The sequence below is a fragment of the Plectropomus leopardus genome, chromosome 22, assembly GCF_026936395.1.
Source record: "Plectropomus leopardus strain MGB_pleo_1.0 chromosome 22, ASM2693639v1, whole genome shotgun sequence".
NCBI lineage: Eukaryota > Metazoa > Chordata > Actinopteri > Perciformes > Serranidae > Plectropomus > Plectropomus leopardus.
In genome coordinates, this window is record NC_142197.1 from 7,400,518 (window position 1) to 7,417,901 (window position 17,384).

Here is a 17,384-nt window from a genome sequence, read left to right on the forward strand (position 1 = left end):
TCAGACTTCAAATGACCATATATATGACTCACCCTGTAAGGCTACATTTTGAAGAAAAGTTTGATTTCCTTGCATGCCTCTGTTGAACAAAGAATCCAGAAAGGGAGACAATTCTTGATTTATTAAACGGTAAAAGGAGTAAAAGGGTTTTGCATTTGTCAACAGCAAAAACTGTCTTAACATCACATTAAAAACTCTCACACACTTTGCATTTAAGTGTTCATGGGCCCATAGTCTCATAATCTGGCCATGACCACTGCCATGTTCAGAAGTTTGTGTTATTGTGTGACTTTGCTGAATCCAAACTCTTTAAAACTCAAAAGACACAACTGGTTTTGTCGATGGAGTCCGGCTTTGAAGAGAGCATCGATAAGTTTTACTTTTAGTTTAAGTTGTGCGAAAATTTGTAAATGGATGTTTTGGTATAGATTTGCTGTCATTGTGGTCACCTTTGACTTCGATTCATCAAGATTTTTCCCTGTTTTTGGATTCTTTGCTCACATGGTGGCATGCGAGAAAAAGTTTTTATCACAAATTTAACATAACATTTGGTGAATAACAGATATAAAAATGGTCATGCGGGGGGTGAAGTATTCCTTTAAAGCTTCAAGCGAGAGTTTTCTGTCCTGCTGTTGCAGCTTTGGACTGCTTAAACTGATATCCATTTAGTCCATATCTTGGCTCTGTTCTGTTGGTATGTGTGTGCTTGGCAAATGTCAGTAAGCTGTGAGGCTGCGTCGGTTTTATTGCTCTCCCACAGATATGCTTGTGGGCAATTACATGAGAGACGATACGAAATGAGTAAAAACTGAAGGTTTTCATTTACAAAAAAAAAAAAGAATAATATTCATTAATAGCAGGTATGTTTTTACCATTTCACTATTAAAAGTAATCTTTAAATCTTTAAATATAAGCTATAATAATGTGGATCAAGTCTTACTTGATCATGTTTCAGTGGTACATTATGTGCTGCATGTCTCTTCTTTGTTCTTGTCTCTGCTTTAAACTCAAATAGTCAAAACACATCTTTGGCTCTTGTGATTACAGCGGTCACTACAAAGTGAAGTGATTGACCCACTTGTGCAGATGGACGTCCAACTCAATCTAGAACAGAGACAAAGATGTCCGCCCCACACGGTCCCCGGGGTAAATGAGTCCACAGCTTAATCCTGACCCAATCAATCGGAGCCTTGAATGGAATTACCTGTGAGTATTCCCGATCATCCACTCGGCTAATTAGCACTGTTCATCTACTCTGGGCGGAGACGCTCCCATGGCACTCACAGGGTCAAACTAATTAAACATCTTGGCTCTATATGGCCTCTCGCTGCAACTCATTTACTTAAAGTCGGAGTAACTCCACAGGATTGGGCGTTTCTTTTGATCTGTAGATGTGTACTGGGTTTGATTATTGATCTGGACCTGAAGTCGTGCTGGTTTCTGTTGGGGGTCACCCTGCAGCAGTAATCAAGATAATGGGGAGTGACGGGTCGCAGACCTCATTGTAACTGAATTGTTGTGTGGCAGACGGGACGACAAACAACTCAGAGTGATATAGGGAGGGGGAGGGGCTGGTCAAATTAATTGATTTCCATACTTTAGGGGTTTAGGGGTTTGTCTTCCACTGGCAAAGGTTGGTGCTGAAATTAAAAACTGACGGCTGATAGATGATACGGGTGTGTTTGTTTGCTCCAAATTTTTGAGTATCCTCCAAGCTCCATATGATACCTTAATGCTGCGTCTTGTTCACATATGTTTATAATCCGTGTGATGGCCTGATTGTTTGGCATAATGAGCCTCTTCCTTTTGACGAAACAGGGATAACCTTGGACGCATCAGCAGCCCCCCCACATGAGAGTGAAGTCATATATCCTCCTCCAGTAATATAATCTTCTCTAGCGATTCTAGTTTCAAGCTTAGAAGGTGTTAGACTCAGCAGTGGGAGTGATTCAAATCAGAGCTGATAAGAAAAGTGGAAAATTTGATTTCCATCGCTTTTACTCAGCTGCTAAAGTGCTGCATTGCCTTGACACTGCAGCACCAGTCTGGCTGAAGAAACAGCTCTAACTGATGCTGCAGATCTTGTTGTTGGAGCTATAATTTTCTTGGAAGATTGTATGTGATTTTTTTAAACCACCAGAAAATACCTTTAAGAAAACTTTGATTAACATTTCTTATCTAAACTGAGAGAGAGAAAATAGACTTGGCAATGCTTCAGCTCCACTTTCACACGTAAGATTGTTATTTAAAAGCGCTGCCGAGTTCCAGCAAGCAAAGCAGTAGCAATAATTAAAGGTAGCAGTTATGCAGACGACAGTCCTCCCACTAATCCAGGATGCATTGATTAACCTGTCAGAGCCTCAATCAGTGTGTCACTCAAGGTTTGATTGGCTCGATCTTTAGGGGCCTCCAGACTGAAATGTAAGCACGAATAAATAAAGGCTACTGAAGCAATGAACCAATGATGTATAAAGCATTTTGGCCACCTGCAAGACTTATTTTGATGTCCTTTGTTAAAATCAGAAAGTTTATCAGAAAGAAGGAATTCATACCACCTGCATAAATTAAAGTTGCGCTGAGTTTTTGAACAATCTTCGAACACATTAAAACTTTTTTAAAGTGATGGTGTCACACACATTTTGAACCAAGAAGCAGACAACAACAAGACATATTAAGTTTTTATGATGGCCATTTGACATTTTGCACATTATCACAGCCTTTGTTTGTCCCTCCTTCACCACCCTTGGTTGTCTCAGGATTCTGCAAACCTATATATGCTCTCTGCTGCAATATATCATTATACTCTACCAGTCAGCCTGCATCATCTGCATTTCGGTCCTCTCCCTGTTCCCCTGCACACACCAGCCGTGACAGTGATATAAAAACCTCCAGGTATGAACCCTTAAAAACTAAACTGAATGCACATGCAAACTCTTCTGAAGTAATTTGCGATGTTAACTCAACCCCGTGTTACGTTTCAGCACTTTCCACTAATGCAGCATCTGCAGGAGTGTGTATGTAAGCTCACCGTTCACAACATCATCCATCAAAATGAGTAACAGCAGCGCTAATGAAGGCTCTTTACAATGAATTAAAGCAAATCGAATTCTAATGCAGATGACAAAATGCTTTCAGACGCTGATTTATCTTGTGATTGGTCATGCTCGTCAGCTGACCCCTGACCTCAGGAAGCATATAAAACAGCAGGAAGTTTACACAAGCCCCAATTTATAAGTGATGGGTGACACCGGGCCAACATACCCTCCCTGCAGCTGCCATCCAGGCACTCTATAATCTGATAAATGGTCCTTTGTTTTGCATGGATTTATGCAGTACGGAGATGTAAGTCAGCTATGACAAGCCATAAGGTCATAAAACAACGTCATGACAAACCTTATAAATCATGTGGATCCATAAAAATTGAACACAATTTATTTTTTAAACTGGAAACACACTTTTGTAAAACTTTATATTGTTGGGATTCATGAATGGACTTTGCCGGAATTCACATACTTGGTATCCCTCCCATTTTTTTTCTGAGAAAACTCGTTTTTTATTGCTCTTTCCCACTTTCCTACCGAGGTTTCTTCTGTATTTCTCACAGTTTATAACAAATTTTCCCACTTTTTTTTCCTTTTTTTTGATAATAACCTGTTTCGGGCAGTGTGTATAAGCCCTACAACTTAGAATATTTTGTCTCCTACTTGTTGGCATATCCCCGTCTCTCCCTTCTTCTCCGGCCCTCCGGGACCAGAGAGTGGCGCCTGCTGGGCCCACATGGGTTGGGTGCGACTGCAGGTAAACGCCTCATCATACTTGCCATTCCTCTTGATATTCCTTAAACACTTGTGTTTTTCATTGGCCTCTCCTAGTTTCTGTTTCTCGCAACACATGTATAAGCCAATCCTAAAAGTGTACTGATTCTTCCTGATGGAGCTTCCCCCAATCATCCTCTTTCTCTGACCCTCTGACCCCATGAATCTGGAGGGGCTGCCAGTGGACACCTTGTGTCCATGCTGATGGTGTTTCACATGCCTTAGCTAACTACCTGCAAGAGTGTCCCCTCAAAAAGCAACACATTTTTAAAATCGGCCACTGCTGCTATGGTCCATGGCTGCAATGACAGGCGGGTGCATCGTTCGGTTTTTCAGAAGTGTGCAGCTGTCTTCCAGACGCTCGGCCTTCACCTGTAAAATGTCACTAAAACTAACATTTACTGTCCAGAAAGGGACTCAAAATTACCTCAAAAACCGCTTTTCCACAGAGATTGTGCTATAGAGCTGCAACAAAGTCATTCTTCATACCACCCCTGAATTTTACACAGCATGAAATGACAGAGGCATCATTTCACTCAAATGTGTGATTATGCACTTCATTGTGGCATCCCGCAATCAAAAGAAGCATAACTGGCATAACATGTTTCACAACAGCATCAGCCTCTTGTGTGACACAATATATGCATTGGCAGTGTTTCTAAACAATGACAAAGGCCTAACATGTCAATAACGATCATTTACCATCCCTGTTATATAGCAGCTGATCTCATCTTCTGCTCAGAGGTCAGAGAGCTCCGGACCGCGTTGTTTTCCCAATTTACGGACATTTATGGCTACTGTTCTTCTTTGAATTAGCCACTAAGCTTACAGCTGCTTTGTATATCTCCCACAATGGGTTGCACACATAACACGCCATCAAAGTCGCCATCAAATGTCACACCCGTGCAGCCCATGGTGACGTCTTTCCAGCTGTATGTTTTACACAGACCTCTTTTCAGCGCTGTTTCTACCTCCAATCGAGGCTCAGAGGTGAGACCTCTCTGTCGTTACACAATCGGATGTTATATACAGAATGGCTAAGTGGTTTAACAGCGTGATATATTCCCATCTTGAACAGGCAGCGTAAACGCAGCTAAAAAGACACTAAAAGAGTTGCAAAGGATCTATAAGGAGACGCAACAACAAAAAAACACCAAACAATGACCAAAAAGGACAAAACTACACCAGAGACACAAAAAACACAAAGACATGTAACAACTACAAAAACACTTAAAACAACAGAGCCCTTTGCATATCTGCGCCCAGGGGCCCACCACTGTCCCATAATTTGCTCATGTCTGAAACTCATTTTGGTTTAGAAATCCTCCCTATTTTTGAGGTCTCACTTGTTGGCAGGTATGGGCATACATTTGGGACTAATGCAGAGGAAAAGCAATACCATAATGTAACAATGAAGAGGAAAAACAAACCACTTCTTTTCTTTTCTTTTTCTTTTTTTTTTTTGGAAAGAACATCTCTGGCAACACATTGTGTTCAGAGTGGAGCCTCATTGTACTTCCAGCATGAAAACAGCTGCATGAAATCAGCTTTAATGCAGTAATGACACAGATAACACATTGTTGAGTTCAACATCTGCTGTATGCAAAATTATCTTCCATTCATCCTTAAAGCTGCAGCACAAAACATGAGTAGTTGCTGGATTAGTTCGACCATTTTTCTGTGGAAAAAAAAAGCAGATGTTGATATTCCTGGTGGAAAGACAAGAGTGCAGCGGTGCCTTTTTTTTACTCATTGAGTGGAGGGTCTGTGTAGTGTTCAATATATACAGGGTTGCCATGGTCATGGAAAACCTGGAAAAGTCACGGAATTTCACAATAAAATTTCCTGGCCTGAGGATGTCATGGAATTAGTAAAAAATTCATTGAAAGTTTTGGAAAAATGGAATTTTGTTGTGTTTAAAGTAGTAGTTACAGAAATATTCTGTGAATAACCTTCCATGTAGTGTAACATAAAGTTAAATTTATTTTCCATAGCTGTCGACTCAGGTTACAACAGCATTTGAATTTTAAGGTACAATAACTGTCTCAGAAAATATCACGGTTTCACAAAATTGCAATTTACATTAAAGGACAATTAGTATCATTATTTTTATCAGTTAATATTAGTTTTAAAGGGATAGTTCACCCACAAATGAAAATTCAGTCATAATCTATGTGAAGTTTTATTGTCCACAAGACACTGCCGGAGTTTCACGGAGAAAAGCGCACATAAGTTAACGCGGCTGGCTAAGGCGACAAACATGGTAGTGATTTTTTTTTTTAAACAACTAAGCACAATGTGAGGGACAAATTCTCTGTTTTTCGTTTTTTGCAATTATGTATTTAAGCAAATGTGCACAAAATAAAAACCATAAACTTTCATACCACCTTAAAACCAGTAGCCTGTATTACTGTTATATTACGTTTGTTTACCATCAGTGCATTTCGTTTTCTCTTCTCTTCATTTTTTCTTTCTCTCTTAAATAATAAAAAGAAGCTGCTGTGCACCAGGAGTTACAAGGCCGGGGCACGCTGAAACCATGACCTACAAGCTGAGACATAATTTGAACCTCTTCTTGTGTGTGCTTCCTTCCACAGGTGACTGGTTTTGGTTGGTGTCTGGGGGGCTGCTTGGCGGAGGCGAATGGCGGGTGAAGGTGAATGGAAGAAAGCATGCGGCTCCTCCGGGACTGGATAATTTGAGGTGGGCATCTGGGAACTGAAGGTTCACGGTTCATGGATGCCCGGGATTGCGGCTCCATGGGGAAGTCTTAGGTGTGTCAAAAGCTCTGCAGTCACCTTCCCGTCCCAACACATGGGAACTGACATCATGCATCTGTGTCTAATGCCAGGGTCGGGTAAGGGATACGGCTTGACCTTTGGCCTTTGGTGAAATTCAGCCATTCGTCATGCGTCGCTGGATCGGGGGCTGCAGCTCCTGGCACATCTGGTCATAATGCAGGTAGCGTGTGGAGGAAGCGGCTTCTGTGGATCCGACCAATCTGCTGATGTGTATAAATTGATGGTGGCTGGGCCTTGCGCTTCTTTGGAGACGCTGGCTCTCAGCCTAATGAGGTTGTATATCCTGTGAGCTTCATCCACTCTGAGGCAGAAAGTGCTCACCTTTGAACTTTTGGAAAAATCCTAAAGAATCTTGATAAGATGCGTTGAGAGATAGCAGAAAACGCCACTATATCAGGGGGTTTATTTTTGCCTGCTGATGCATAAATTATCCATCCATCTTTACACTTCAAACAATGCCATGATCGTTACAAAGTGTCCCATTTAGCTGTCTGCTGGTGTTTAAAATTATTGCGTAAAGGATCCTTTAGGGAACTTCAGGTGTTTACATTGTCAAAGACGGATGACACTAGCACTCTCTTTAGCTTGAGCACTCAGTGTAAACGTCACTTTTTGTTTGACGACCTGTAATACAAAACTTCCATATAGGTTTAGTCACAGAACAGAAAACTTGAGTTCAAGGACAGAAGTTTTATTAAAAACATTTATTAAGTTGGACATATTAGTTAAAACAATGACTGTTTTTGATCTCAAAGCTATTTCCATCATGATTAAGACCCTGTGAGGTTAAAACCAGGTGGCATTTTAACAAATATGTCTGACTTAATAAAGGCTTTTAACATTTTGATGGACTGGGAAACATGTTTAGTGCGTAGGATTTAGGGGATATTTTGTCAAAAGTGGAATACATTATAATACGTATATGTTTAATAAGAATCATTGTGTGTTCATTTCTTTAGAATGAGCTGTTTATTTCTAAATTCATACATTTATATCAGTGTATGTTTGATTTGGAGAGGAAGAAACCCCCGCTGATAATTCAGCTCCCAGTGAAAATCTCCTGAACAATGAGTATTGATTGTATTGTAACCAGGGGAAGATCCCAGTGGTTGCAATCTGCAATCCTTACTGCTATGCCACGAAATCTCCCTAAATTTTACACAATGGGCCTTTAATATTTAAATATAACTGTCACTTATGAAGTAAGGCAGTGTAGCGTTAAGAAAATAACTTAACCCAAGCTACTAACCTCATGAGTTTGCCATAGACTTGCCAAAACATCTCTATCACCCCCTGGTGGCAGTACAGGTCATAATAAGTTTTTTGATGCATTCAAAAACACAACTTAAGTGTCACCACTGTAAACACTGTAAAAACAGATTACGTTGAAAAATATTACAAAAGTTCGAGTGCGACAAACACTGTAATCCCATTTAGCCACCTTTTACCTTTTTTAAGACAAGCAAAACCATAAAAGTTCAAAAATTATATGGACGAATTTTATGTTGGAGAACAAAACATCTTAATATCTTTGTAAACCACAAACCTTATTTAAGGCATTTTACTGAAAACCCATTCAAGAACCCCATAGACTTTAAGAGGAGGGAACCGGAAATGCTAAAAAGCTAACGGACTTCCGCGTTTTAGGACTCACAACTGTTGATTTTGGTATTTTATTTTGTGTACTGTTCCTTTAAATTGACAGTTAATCGGTGTAACTGTAGCACCGCGTGCTGGTGAGAGGAGAAACAGAGCCAACAGCAGACGAAGGAAGGAGATAAATCACAAACTAAGGAGGATTAAAGAAAAATACCAGCTAAGAAGCAAGTTTCAGCAATTTAAATATGTATTTTAACTTTTTTAGGAGGGAGGATTTTCTGTTGGCGTTGCTGGACTCCGGTTTTTGTTCGAGTTTTGAAGGAGGATTTGGTGAGTGAAAACTGTTTTTCCCCATGTCAGTTAGCATACTATTTCTTTGTTTTTCAAGCTTTTCCATTGCCTGTAGATAAGCTGAGACAGCGTGAATACGTTAATATTGTGTGTTTTGTCGTTATTTTTTGTGTAAAGTTAATTAAGAAGCCTCATGAAACAGGCATGGACAAGTTTAGCCTTGTTAGTGAAGTGAGGAAAAACGCCATTTTGGTTCCAATTTAATTTACAGTTACCTCGTATTTAGGCGCTACCAGTCATTCTCAAGTAATCCATTTTGATAGAAAATACATATTTGTTTGTTGTATTGTTATACTACAGGCCAGGTGAGCGTCATTTGGTGTTTGCACAACTGCAGCAGGAAAACAAATATGGCGGACCAACCCTAGTATAACGGTCTTCTTCGAGGATGAAGATCATTACCATCATTATCATGGTAGGACTCATTTTTCAATGTTTCGCTATTTGGGACTTTGAGTCTTTGTTCTGGTTTAAACTGTATTTTATTTTGCATTTGTTTTTTGCCAAATTTGTAATGCAAATAGTATATGTCACTTAATTAATTTTGACATGTAAAACAAAATAGAAAAATGATTATATAAACAAGCAGACAGAAAAAAAAGTGATATTTACAGATAATAAAAACAAAAAGCAAAAGAAATGGTCAAACACGATGACTTGCTTTACATATTGGAAAAAGAGTGAGAAGTACAAACTTATTGTATCCTTCTCCACAAGTCATTGAATTTTAATTAATTGCTTCCTTATTAATTTAAACTTATACTATAATAAATGTACACGCATACACGCCATATAACCCAAATCAAATATCAACAATTCTACATTATTATCTGGTACAATACTATTACGCTTTGGCTTCACAAAGAAGCACTAAATTCTGCTAAATCTTATATGTAGTCTTATTTTGGTGCAAATATTTACAGAAATGTAGCACAATATGGAAGTGAAAGCAGTGTTATTTATTTAAATGTGAAAGTGCAATGAATATTTTGTCCCTAAAAATAATTAATGATTATGATAGATAATCCTGATCTCAATGCTGATCAAAATAATCAGAATGATCATTTTGGCCATAATTGTGCAGCCCTTTTTAATAGCACCTCTGATCAAAAGCATCCAGTAACAGTCGCTGTGTTTTGACTTGATGAGGACTTGTGGCGACAGCAGAAAATCCGCATCTTCTCCATTTCTTGCCTCGGTCATAGAGGTCAACCTGTGATTGACACAAGGGCGCTGATAGACATTTGACCCCCTGACCTTTGATGAAGGCTCAGTTGGAAAATCATGACCCTTCAGAACTGACATTGACATGATCTCCTTAAAGGCGGGAACGCCCACAGAATATATATTGGCATGAGCCGCATTGAACCCAATGGCAACTGTTAGGTGACCTTGTAGCTTTGAGCCAATTGAGGAGAAACTCCCTGTGGAGAAACCCCTCTCCACCTGATTGAAATTCCTGTGGAGGAGCTGTATGGAGATCTGAAGCCACAGCAGTGATCCACAGTGACAGTCAAATTACAGGAACCCAAGCAGACTTTTATCTCCGTCTCCATCCGAAAACTATTCGCTTAAGTCCTGTAAATTATGATAAATGCCGCTGGGCTGGAATGTGCTTGTTGCAACAGGTTTTTTTCTTTTCCTTTTGAGGATTGTCTCTGATTGATATGTAGTATCTCATCAGTATCAATCACTCAGGGTGTTTACTGTCAAAGTAATCACTGTAGATGTTATCAGCGTTTGGTTAAATCAGCCACAGTGCTGATCTGAGGGTTTAACAGGAGGTTAAACTAACATGTTCCCGACACGAGAGAAAGGAAAACCAACGGATAAGAAAAACAACTCTTCCTATCAGCTGATTTTGCTCAAAGCTATTATTTGGGGGGTCAAACAGTCTGAGGAAGCTGTGGAGGAATGTAACTAAGTATATTTACTCAAAGACAAATTGTAGGTACTTGAATTTTACTTGAGCATTTAAATCTCATGCACCTTTCACCAAAAACTACTATAACACTTCAGAGGGAAATATTGACTTTTTACTACACTGCAATACTTGATAGCTTCAGTTACTAGTTACTTAAATTAAGATTTTTGCACAAAAATCATATGAAAATATACATGGACAGTGGAAACGATTGGTTGATTAATCAGAAGATTAATTTGCAATGGTTTTGATGATTGTTTAAGTCATTTTTCATCATTCCAGCTTTTTATGAGGGATTTTACGAGTAACTGTATTTAGAGTGTGGTATGAGTACTTGTATTTAAATACTGAATCTGAATATTTCCTCCTCCACTGTATGGAAGCAAATAAAAGACCTAAGTAATTGACATTTAAACACCACTGAGTTCATAGCAATAAAATAGTTTACTTTGAAAACCATGCATTTAATTGTGTTTGTTCTGAATTTATCTTCTTAAACATTAAATTATGAAATGTCTTTATTTGCAATTTTGAAAGCTGAAATTGAAATAAACTCCAAAATTCAAGTTTCAGAATTTAAAAAAAGAAAGAAAAGTTTTAGGTTGCTCGAAATTGAGTGGTTCATAGAACTTAATTGTTAAAATTCCAATTTTTAAGTATCTTATTTGCTTTTCTAACAGTATTTAATAATAGATAAAATGATCAGTACGTTTCCAAGCACAATCTTTAAAGCTCACTTTTTTGTTGTGAATTGTGCTTGTGTTAGAGACAGAAGGCATGCTTTGTTTCCCAAACAATTTGCAGCTGTAGGATGCATGTCTGATATTAGCTCGTTGAAAAAAAAGAAAAAATATAACCAAACAAAATGACAATTCGGGGAAATGAGGGCTGAAATTCAATGAAATGCAGCAGAAGGCACAGTAACAAGATGGGAACCAGCATGGCAAGTTAATGAGCTGTAGCTGACAGTCCAATATGGATTTGCTTCCGTGACGTTGAATGAGAATATAGTGCGACGAGTGGGAGTGTTTTGTGTGTAGAATAATGTTGCTTCTTATGCTGCTTAGTCTTCAAGTCTGTCTTTGTCTCTCCGGCGTGCTCATCATTAAAATAACTTATTTAGCTGATAGCATCTGCTGAGTGGCTATGTGTTTGCATTATGAATAGCAGGCTTTCATTGTGTGTAGCATGGAGGAATATGGAGAACCAAATGAGTTCATAGATTTAGACATAACTCCACCCTGAAAAATCTGCCAGAAGCATGTTTATAATCAATTTAGATGTTCTCAAGTGTGAATGAGGGACATTTTTAACCCGGAGCTGAAGTCTGTATACAGTAACAAAGATTATCACGAACCTGCTGGATCTCATTTTGCTGATTTTAAAGCTTTTTTTTTTTTTTTTTTTTTCAACACTGTGCTGTCACTCAAGAAACCCCGAAAGGCCTCACCATCTATCAGAACAGAGAGAGAAAAAAGGTTTCTGTCTTCACATACTTCAAGGAGGTCATGTCTTCAGCCTTGATTTGATTTGACAGTCTGGATGAACACATCAATTTGATGAACCAGGTGTCTCCAATTGTGATTTGCAAGTTTACGCAATTGTGAATTACGTGAACTTGCAATGCTTGTATAAAAAAAAGATCATATCTGTCTTAAATTTGGTTAAAAATTAATTTATTCTTAAAACATTAAATTTAAGTGTCAGATACCTGCAGACACCCTGCTTCTTCCATCAGGAACCCAGCGGGCTGCTCCACTCTCACTCTTTCCTTCATTAATTAATGTCGACTTCACCTTCATTCCACCAATTTAAACCAATATCTTCATCCTTTTCACCATCACTGAGTCCACACTGTCAGACTGCCTTGTAATGCTCTTCAGGATTTTTATTGAAACACCAATACGCTGTTCCTCTCCAAAGACTTGCTGCTTATTGCATCCTCCAGAACATATGCCAGCCGCATGATCTCCAAGCATACTTCTGCCTTCCAAGATTACTTGGCAGGAACAAGCTTCTACGAGTGACAATCTGGACCTCGCTGTGATCGTCTCAGCTTGCCTACTTGTCCTTTATTTCATACTCCCAAAATGTCATTACACTCTGCAGACATTTTTTGTTTCCAGCTTTGATTGGGGTAACACCACTGCCCTCTTTTTAAACTCCTCTTTGCGCTCAGTCCCTTCCAAGCTCTTGTCTCAGCCGCTCTTCACATCAGAGACGGGCTCAGGAGCTATCGAACATCAGATACTCATCTGAATGGCATCCAACACTTTGAGCCTTTCAAACATCCAGTCTCAGTGTGGACCCCACAACACTCCAGTTCAGCTCAGTGGCCAACAGCTCTCCCAAACCTGTCATCCTTACAACCTCTCCTCTGTCCAGCAAGTCCATCATTCCAGGGTCTGCTTCCAGCACTCTCCTCCCAGCAGCTGTCATTCGTCCCGATCCAACCACTCCATCCAAAAATCAGAGTCCCACGGGCCGCTTGTCTCATCATGTCTAATCCCAAAGTTCTCATCGAGACGAAGAGCCAAATATCCACATACCCAGCATTGGTCTCCTCATTACACAGTTTCTAAAAAATCCCTGCCACCCAGGCCTGTTAATGTGTTACTCACTGGTATGTTGTCCAGCCTTTTCTGAAAAACAACTTCGACAAAATTCTGCTCTTGTACATGTTTGAATTGATGTTCAGGGGTTCATTTTAGCAACCAACTATTGTATAAAAAACACTGCTTCTACCGCTAGCACCATGGCTAGATATGTCCCAAAATTATGATTTAAAAAAAAAACAATTTTGTTGCTACAAGATGGATAGATATGCCCTGAACTCTTGATTTAAAAAAAAAAGTCTTTACATACGTGGCTGGACATGTCTTCAACTCTCCATAAAGACACGCACGCATTTGTTGTGACAAACTTAGCTAGACGTGTCCCGCACTCTTGATTTAAAAAAAAAAAAGAAAGAAGCACACATTTGTCAAAACAAAAACAGCTGGAATAGTCCAAAACTCTTGATTTGAAAATCTGCTTTTGTCAAACACGGCTAGACACGTCCCAAACTGTGCTTTTTACATGACAGGAAATGTCGCGACAATAAGAGATTGCTCAATGTCAGTTCAATGTCCCGAAACTTGAGTCGTTTACTTATTAAGTTCTGCCACCCCAAAGTTTTCAAAAAGCACCAAACATGTCGCAAACTGCAGCAACAGGTGTATTAAACACTTCTTTTCGTGTGATTTCACTGTGATTTTGGAAAATTTCACTTCATAAAGGCATGACATAACTCCAGTCAAGCCTTTGAACGAACGTGTGGATTACATACTGTTTGCGTTATTGTCATACAAAGTGAGGAATACATTTTTTCTTTAACTTGGAAGCTACTTGGGGGGAAATCTAAATTCAAGAGGGTGGATGTAATCTTTTGGAAGTAATCTTGCTGATCCCATTAGACAGGTACATATGATTTAAAGCACTGCAGTGTCTGTGTCAGGAAATCAGAGGCGTGCACACTGCTCAGCTCTTTTGATAGCTGGAAAATTGCTCAGAATCCAGTAAACAACATATAAATTCAACACGAGGCTTGTAAAGCTGCCCCTGAAAACCACAGCTACTGTACCAGTGGCTGTTTTACGTGAATGTTCATTAAGTTTACAAGACAGACTAATAAACTGGTAGACAGCGTTCTCTATTAAATCTATAAAGATGTAAGTGTGAAGCTGAGTATCATATGCAGCAGAGCAGCTAGACAAGAAGCAGGAAGTGGGATAAATCATAACCAGATTCCATTAGTTCCCCTGTGGAAGTTAATGCCTTGAAGAGAACTTTTAATTTGATTTATTATGTCCCCCCACCCACTGAGATGGAAGTGTGGAGGACAGGAAATGATGTGCAGTGACGGGAGAGGAGACACACATGAGAGATCACCAGTATAGTGTGTCAGGTAAAACAGGGACAGATGGGCTCCACACTGGCCATTTTCTAACTGTGGTACTTGATTTTGTGGTCAAAAAATAGCACAGAATCATGCAAAAATGAGCTCTTCTTTTCTGCAATGAACTCACAAGCATCATGCTGTTTCTGGGGGTTACGTCAGAAAATTTTTGTTGGTTTCAAAGAACTCTGATGCACTTTTCCTCATTTTAGATTCTCCTTTTTTTTATTGAATTATAGCCAAATCAAATCAAGACCCTATTACCTCACTCTTCTCCAGTCTACAAAAAAACCTTTTAAGGACAGAGCTATGAGGAGGTCAAAGGACCTATCATGCTTTTCCTTATCTTCTGTCCAATATATAATGTTAAAATGTCAGATGTTCATATTAAATGTGGCCAAAGTTTCAAATAATGAGGTAAACATATGTAAAAGTAATCCCCTTGAGCAAAACCTCAGGCTGAATACTTAGTTTTCAATGTTTTGTTTTGTTTTGGTTTTTTTCCACTTTTGAGACAGCAGATCGTGACACATTTCTTTTTATGGTCATCTGCTTCAGTCACGCTACTGCAAGTAGAGTACATGCACAAAATATTCCAGTTTTGCCCTCATTCCAAGAATATTCCTCGAAATCTTGTTTACATTGCTAATGAAAATGAATATTCTCCCTTACATGCAGCTGTGAATACTCCGATTTACTTGACCTAACATGTTGTTTTTTGCTGCATGTCATCCCTTCTCTCTCCCCCTTTCACACTATTGATCTGTCCTATATAATAAAGGCAAAAATATATATATAAAAGTGGAACCGCCGGAGCTGCTTTGTTCATTTTGCTTTTTTTGTATTAAAATTGATTTTATTTTTATTTTTTTTCAACAGTTTTCCACTGGTGATGCACTTGTTGGACAGATCGAAAATTCAAGCCTCCCTCTTTCATCCTTCAACCCCCCTTTTGAAAAGGTTGGTGTTGTTATATGTCTGCATATCCAAAATCCTGCTGATGTCCAAGTCTTTCATAAAGTTTAAAAGTAGATGTGTTTCTTATTCCAGCCAGAAATGTGGGCTTTTCTTTTTGGCATTTATCTCTATACCAGCCTCGCAAACTGTTGACAAGTTGGTTTGTGTACAACATATCCATGACAACACCCAGAGCTGACCATAAACAGACAAAAGGCCCTACTGCACATGCGGTTAAAACTCCAATTGAGACGCATATTACTAATGCGCCCAATACATTTCCTAAAAATTCTATTAAAACTAACTAATATATAAACATAGCCTTTGCTACACTACATGAAGGTACATGCTAATGCAGGGAAACATGTAAATGGGGTTAATGTTGTTAATTTCTCCCATATTTTAGATTCCTGCTGCTCCAAGTCCAGTTGTGTTAGGAAGATTTTATTGGTGTTTTTTAATGGTAGAAAGTGCTGTTACACACAGTCATTCCTTGCTTGCCTTGTTTTAGGGGGGGGTTGTGAACATGTGCTCCTCCAGGTGCTGTTAATTTTTCCCGATTGTCCAGACAATCGGGACTTTACCAAGTGGAGCTGAGGGAGGGGAAAAGAGTGCGTCCTTTTGTTTGCTTTATTTGTAAGAGAAACTCTTACCTGATGTTGTAGAGTCAAGATAAATTTTAAAGCTTAGGGGAAATATTTAATGTCTCGTACTGACTTGGCAGCTTTAATTGGTTTGTGACCATTGTGCAGGTGGTTTTGACCATCAGGGATTTAACCCTTTGAAACCTGGAGCCACACACTTTTCTTGTGCTGCTTTCAGATACCTTTCACAAGTATTTAAACTTTTAAACCTTGAGCCATAAACCATAAACGAGAAAAGGCAATGAGCAGCTTCGTAAGAAATGTTAAACAAATTGCAAGAAATTAGTGAATACATTTTTTTAAAAGCTAGGGAAAATATGTTTATTATAATCATAATTACATATTTAGAATTATGGTTCAGAATTATATTTTTAAGCACTTTTTCCAAGGTGTGTTTGCCTTGTTTTTTTTTTTTTTTTTGTTTGTTTTTTTAAACATTTTCAAGTAATTTCCTTTTTCTCTCTTTTCTATCTTAATTTTTCTTTTTAGTTTTTTTGTGCCAATTTTGGGGGTATTTTTTTTCTTTCATTGCTTATTGTCTTCTTCCAGTGTTTTTGAAAGAAATCAAGCCAATATTCTCAGGTTTCAGCGGGTTAAAAGTGCTGTTTGATTGAGCAGGTGCTTTTATGTGAGAGTGGAGAATCTTTTTTTGTTTGCGTTTTGCTGTTGTTTAAGCCATTGCACCATGTGTAATAAGTTTGGAAAATTGTAAAAGCCAGAGCTCTAAAGCACTTACATCCTCATCGACTGGGTTCTGGTCCATACATAACAGAGCGACAACATGTGGGTCTGGTTGTGTTTTGGAAGACACAAGATTCATTGGACCAAAAAATTAGTGGACAAATGAATCACTGTGATGAGTTCAGTAATTGTTTCCGATCTGTAGCTCATCACCAGCTTTGTCAGTCCTCTCTTTTTCAACTTTTATGTTCCCTCTTCTCTGTGCCAGTCTCTGATGGAGCTCTACAATACTGTGCAAAAGTCTAAGGCCACCTTAAACTATATTTTAGTAAGGTTATGATGATGATACATACTTATTTCCTAGTAGTCTCTTCACTAAAACACAACCAGGAAATGTGTATCCAGTATTAAAAATGCAAATATTTCTGAATAGAACAGGTTTAAGTATTTAGTGTGACCTCTCTTTCCACTTAGTATGTCTTGAACTCTCTCAGGTAGACAATGCAAAAAAAATGAGATTCATAATACTAATCTTCAGATGTATTTACACCAGGTTGCATTCAAGACCAAAGCTTAAAATTGATTGTTTGAGCTACCTTTTGTGATGGTTGTGCGATTCCATGAAGTCACACTTGATCTCACTTTTCAGCCCCAGTCACTGCACATTACAGAGCA

At 38.7% G+C, this 17,384-nt stretch overlaps 1 long non-coding RNA gene across 1 annotated transcript; it reads left to right on the top strand.

Annotated features, from left to right (window-relative positions):
* The first annotated feature begins 1,053 nt into the window (after positions 1-1,053).
* LOC121961228 (uncharacterized) lies at positions 1,054-15,387 on the top strand. The gene is made up of 6 exons (XR_006107034.2): positions 1,054-1,206; positions 6,413-6,589; positions 6,667-6,776; positions 8,481-8,545; positions 8,867-8,981; positions 15,307-15,387. It is a non-coding gene; the product is annotated as an uncharacterized LOC121961228 (long non-coding RNA).
* The last annotated feature ends 1,997 nt before the right edge of the window (positions 15,388-17,384 follow it).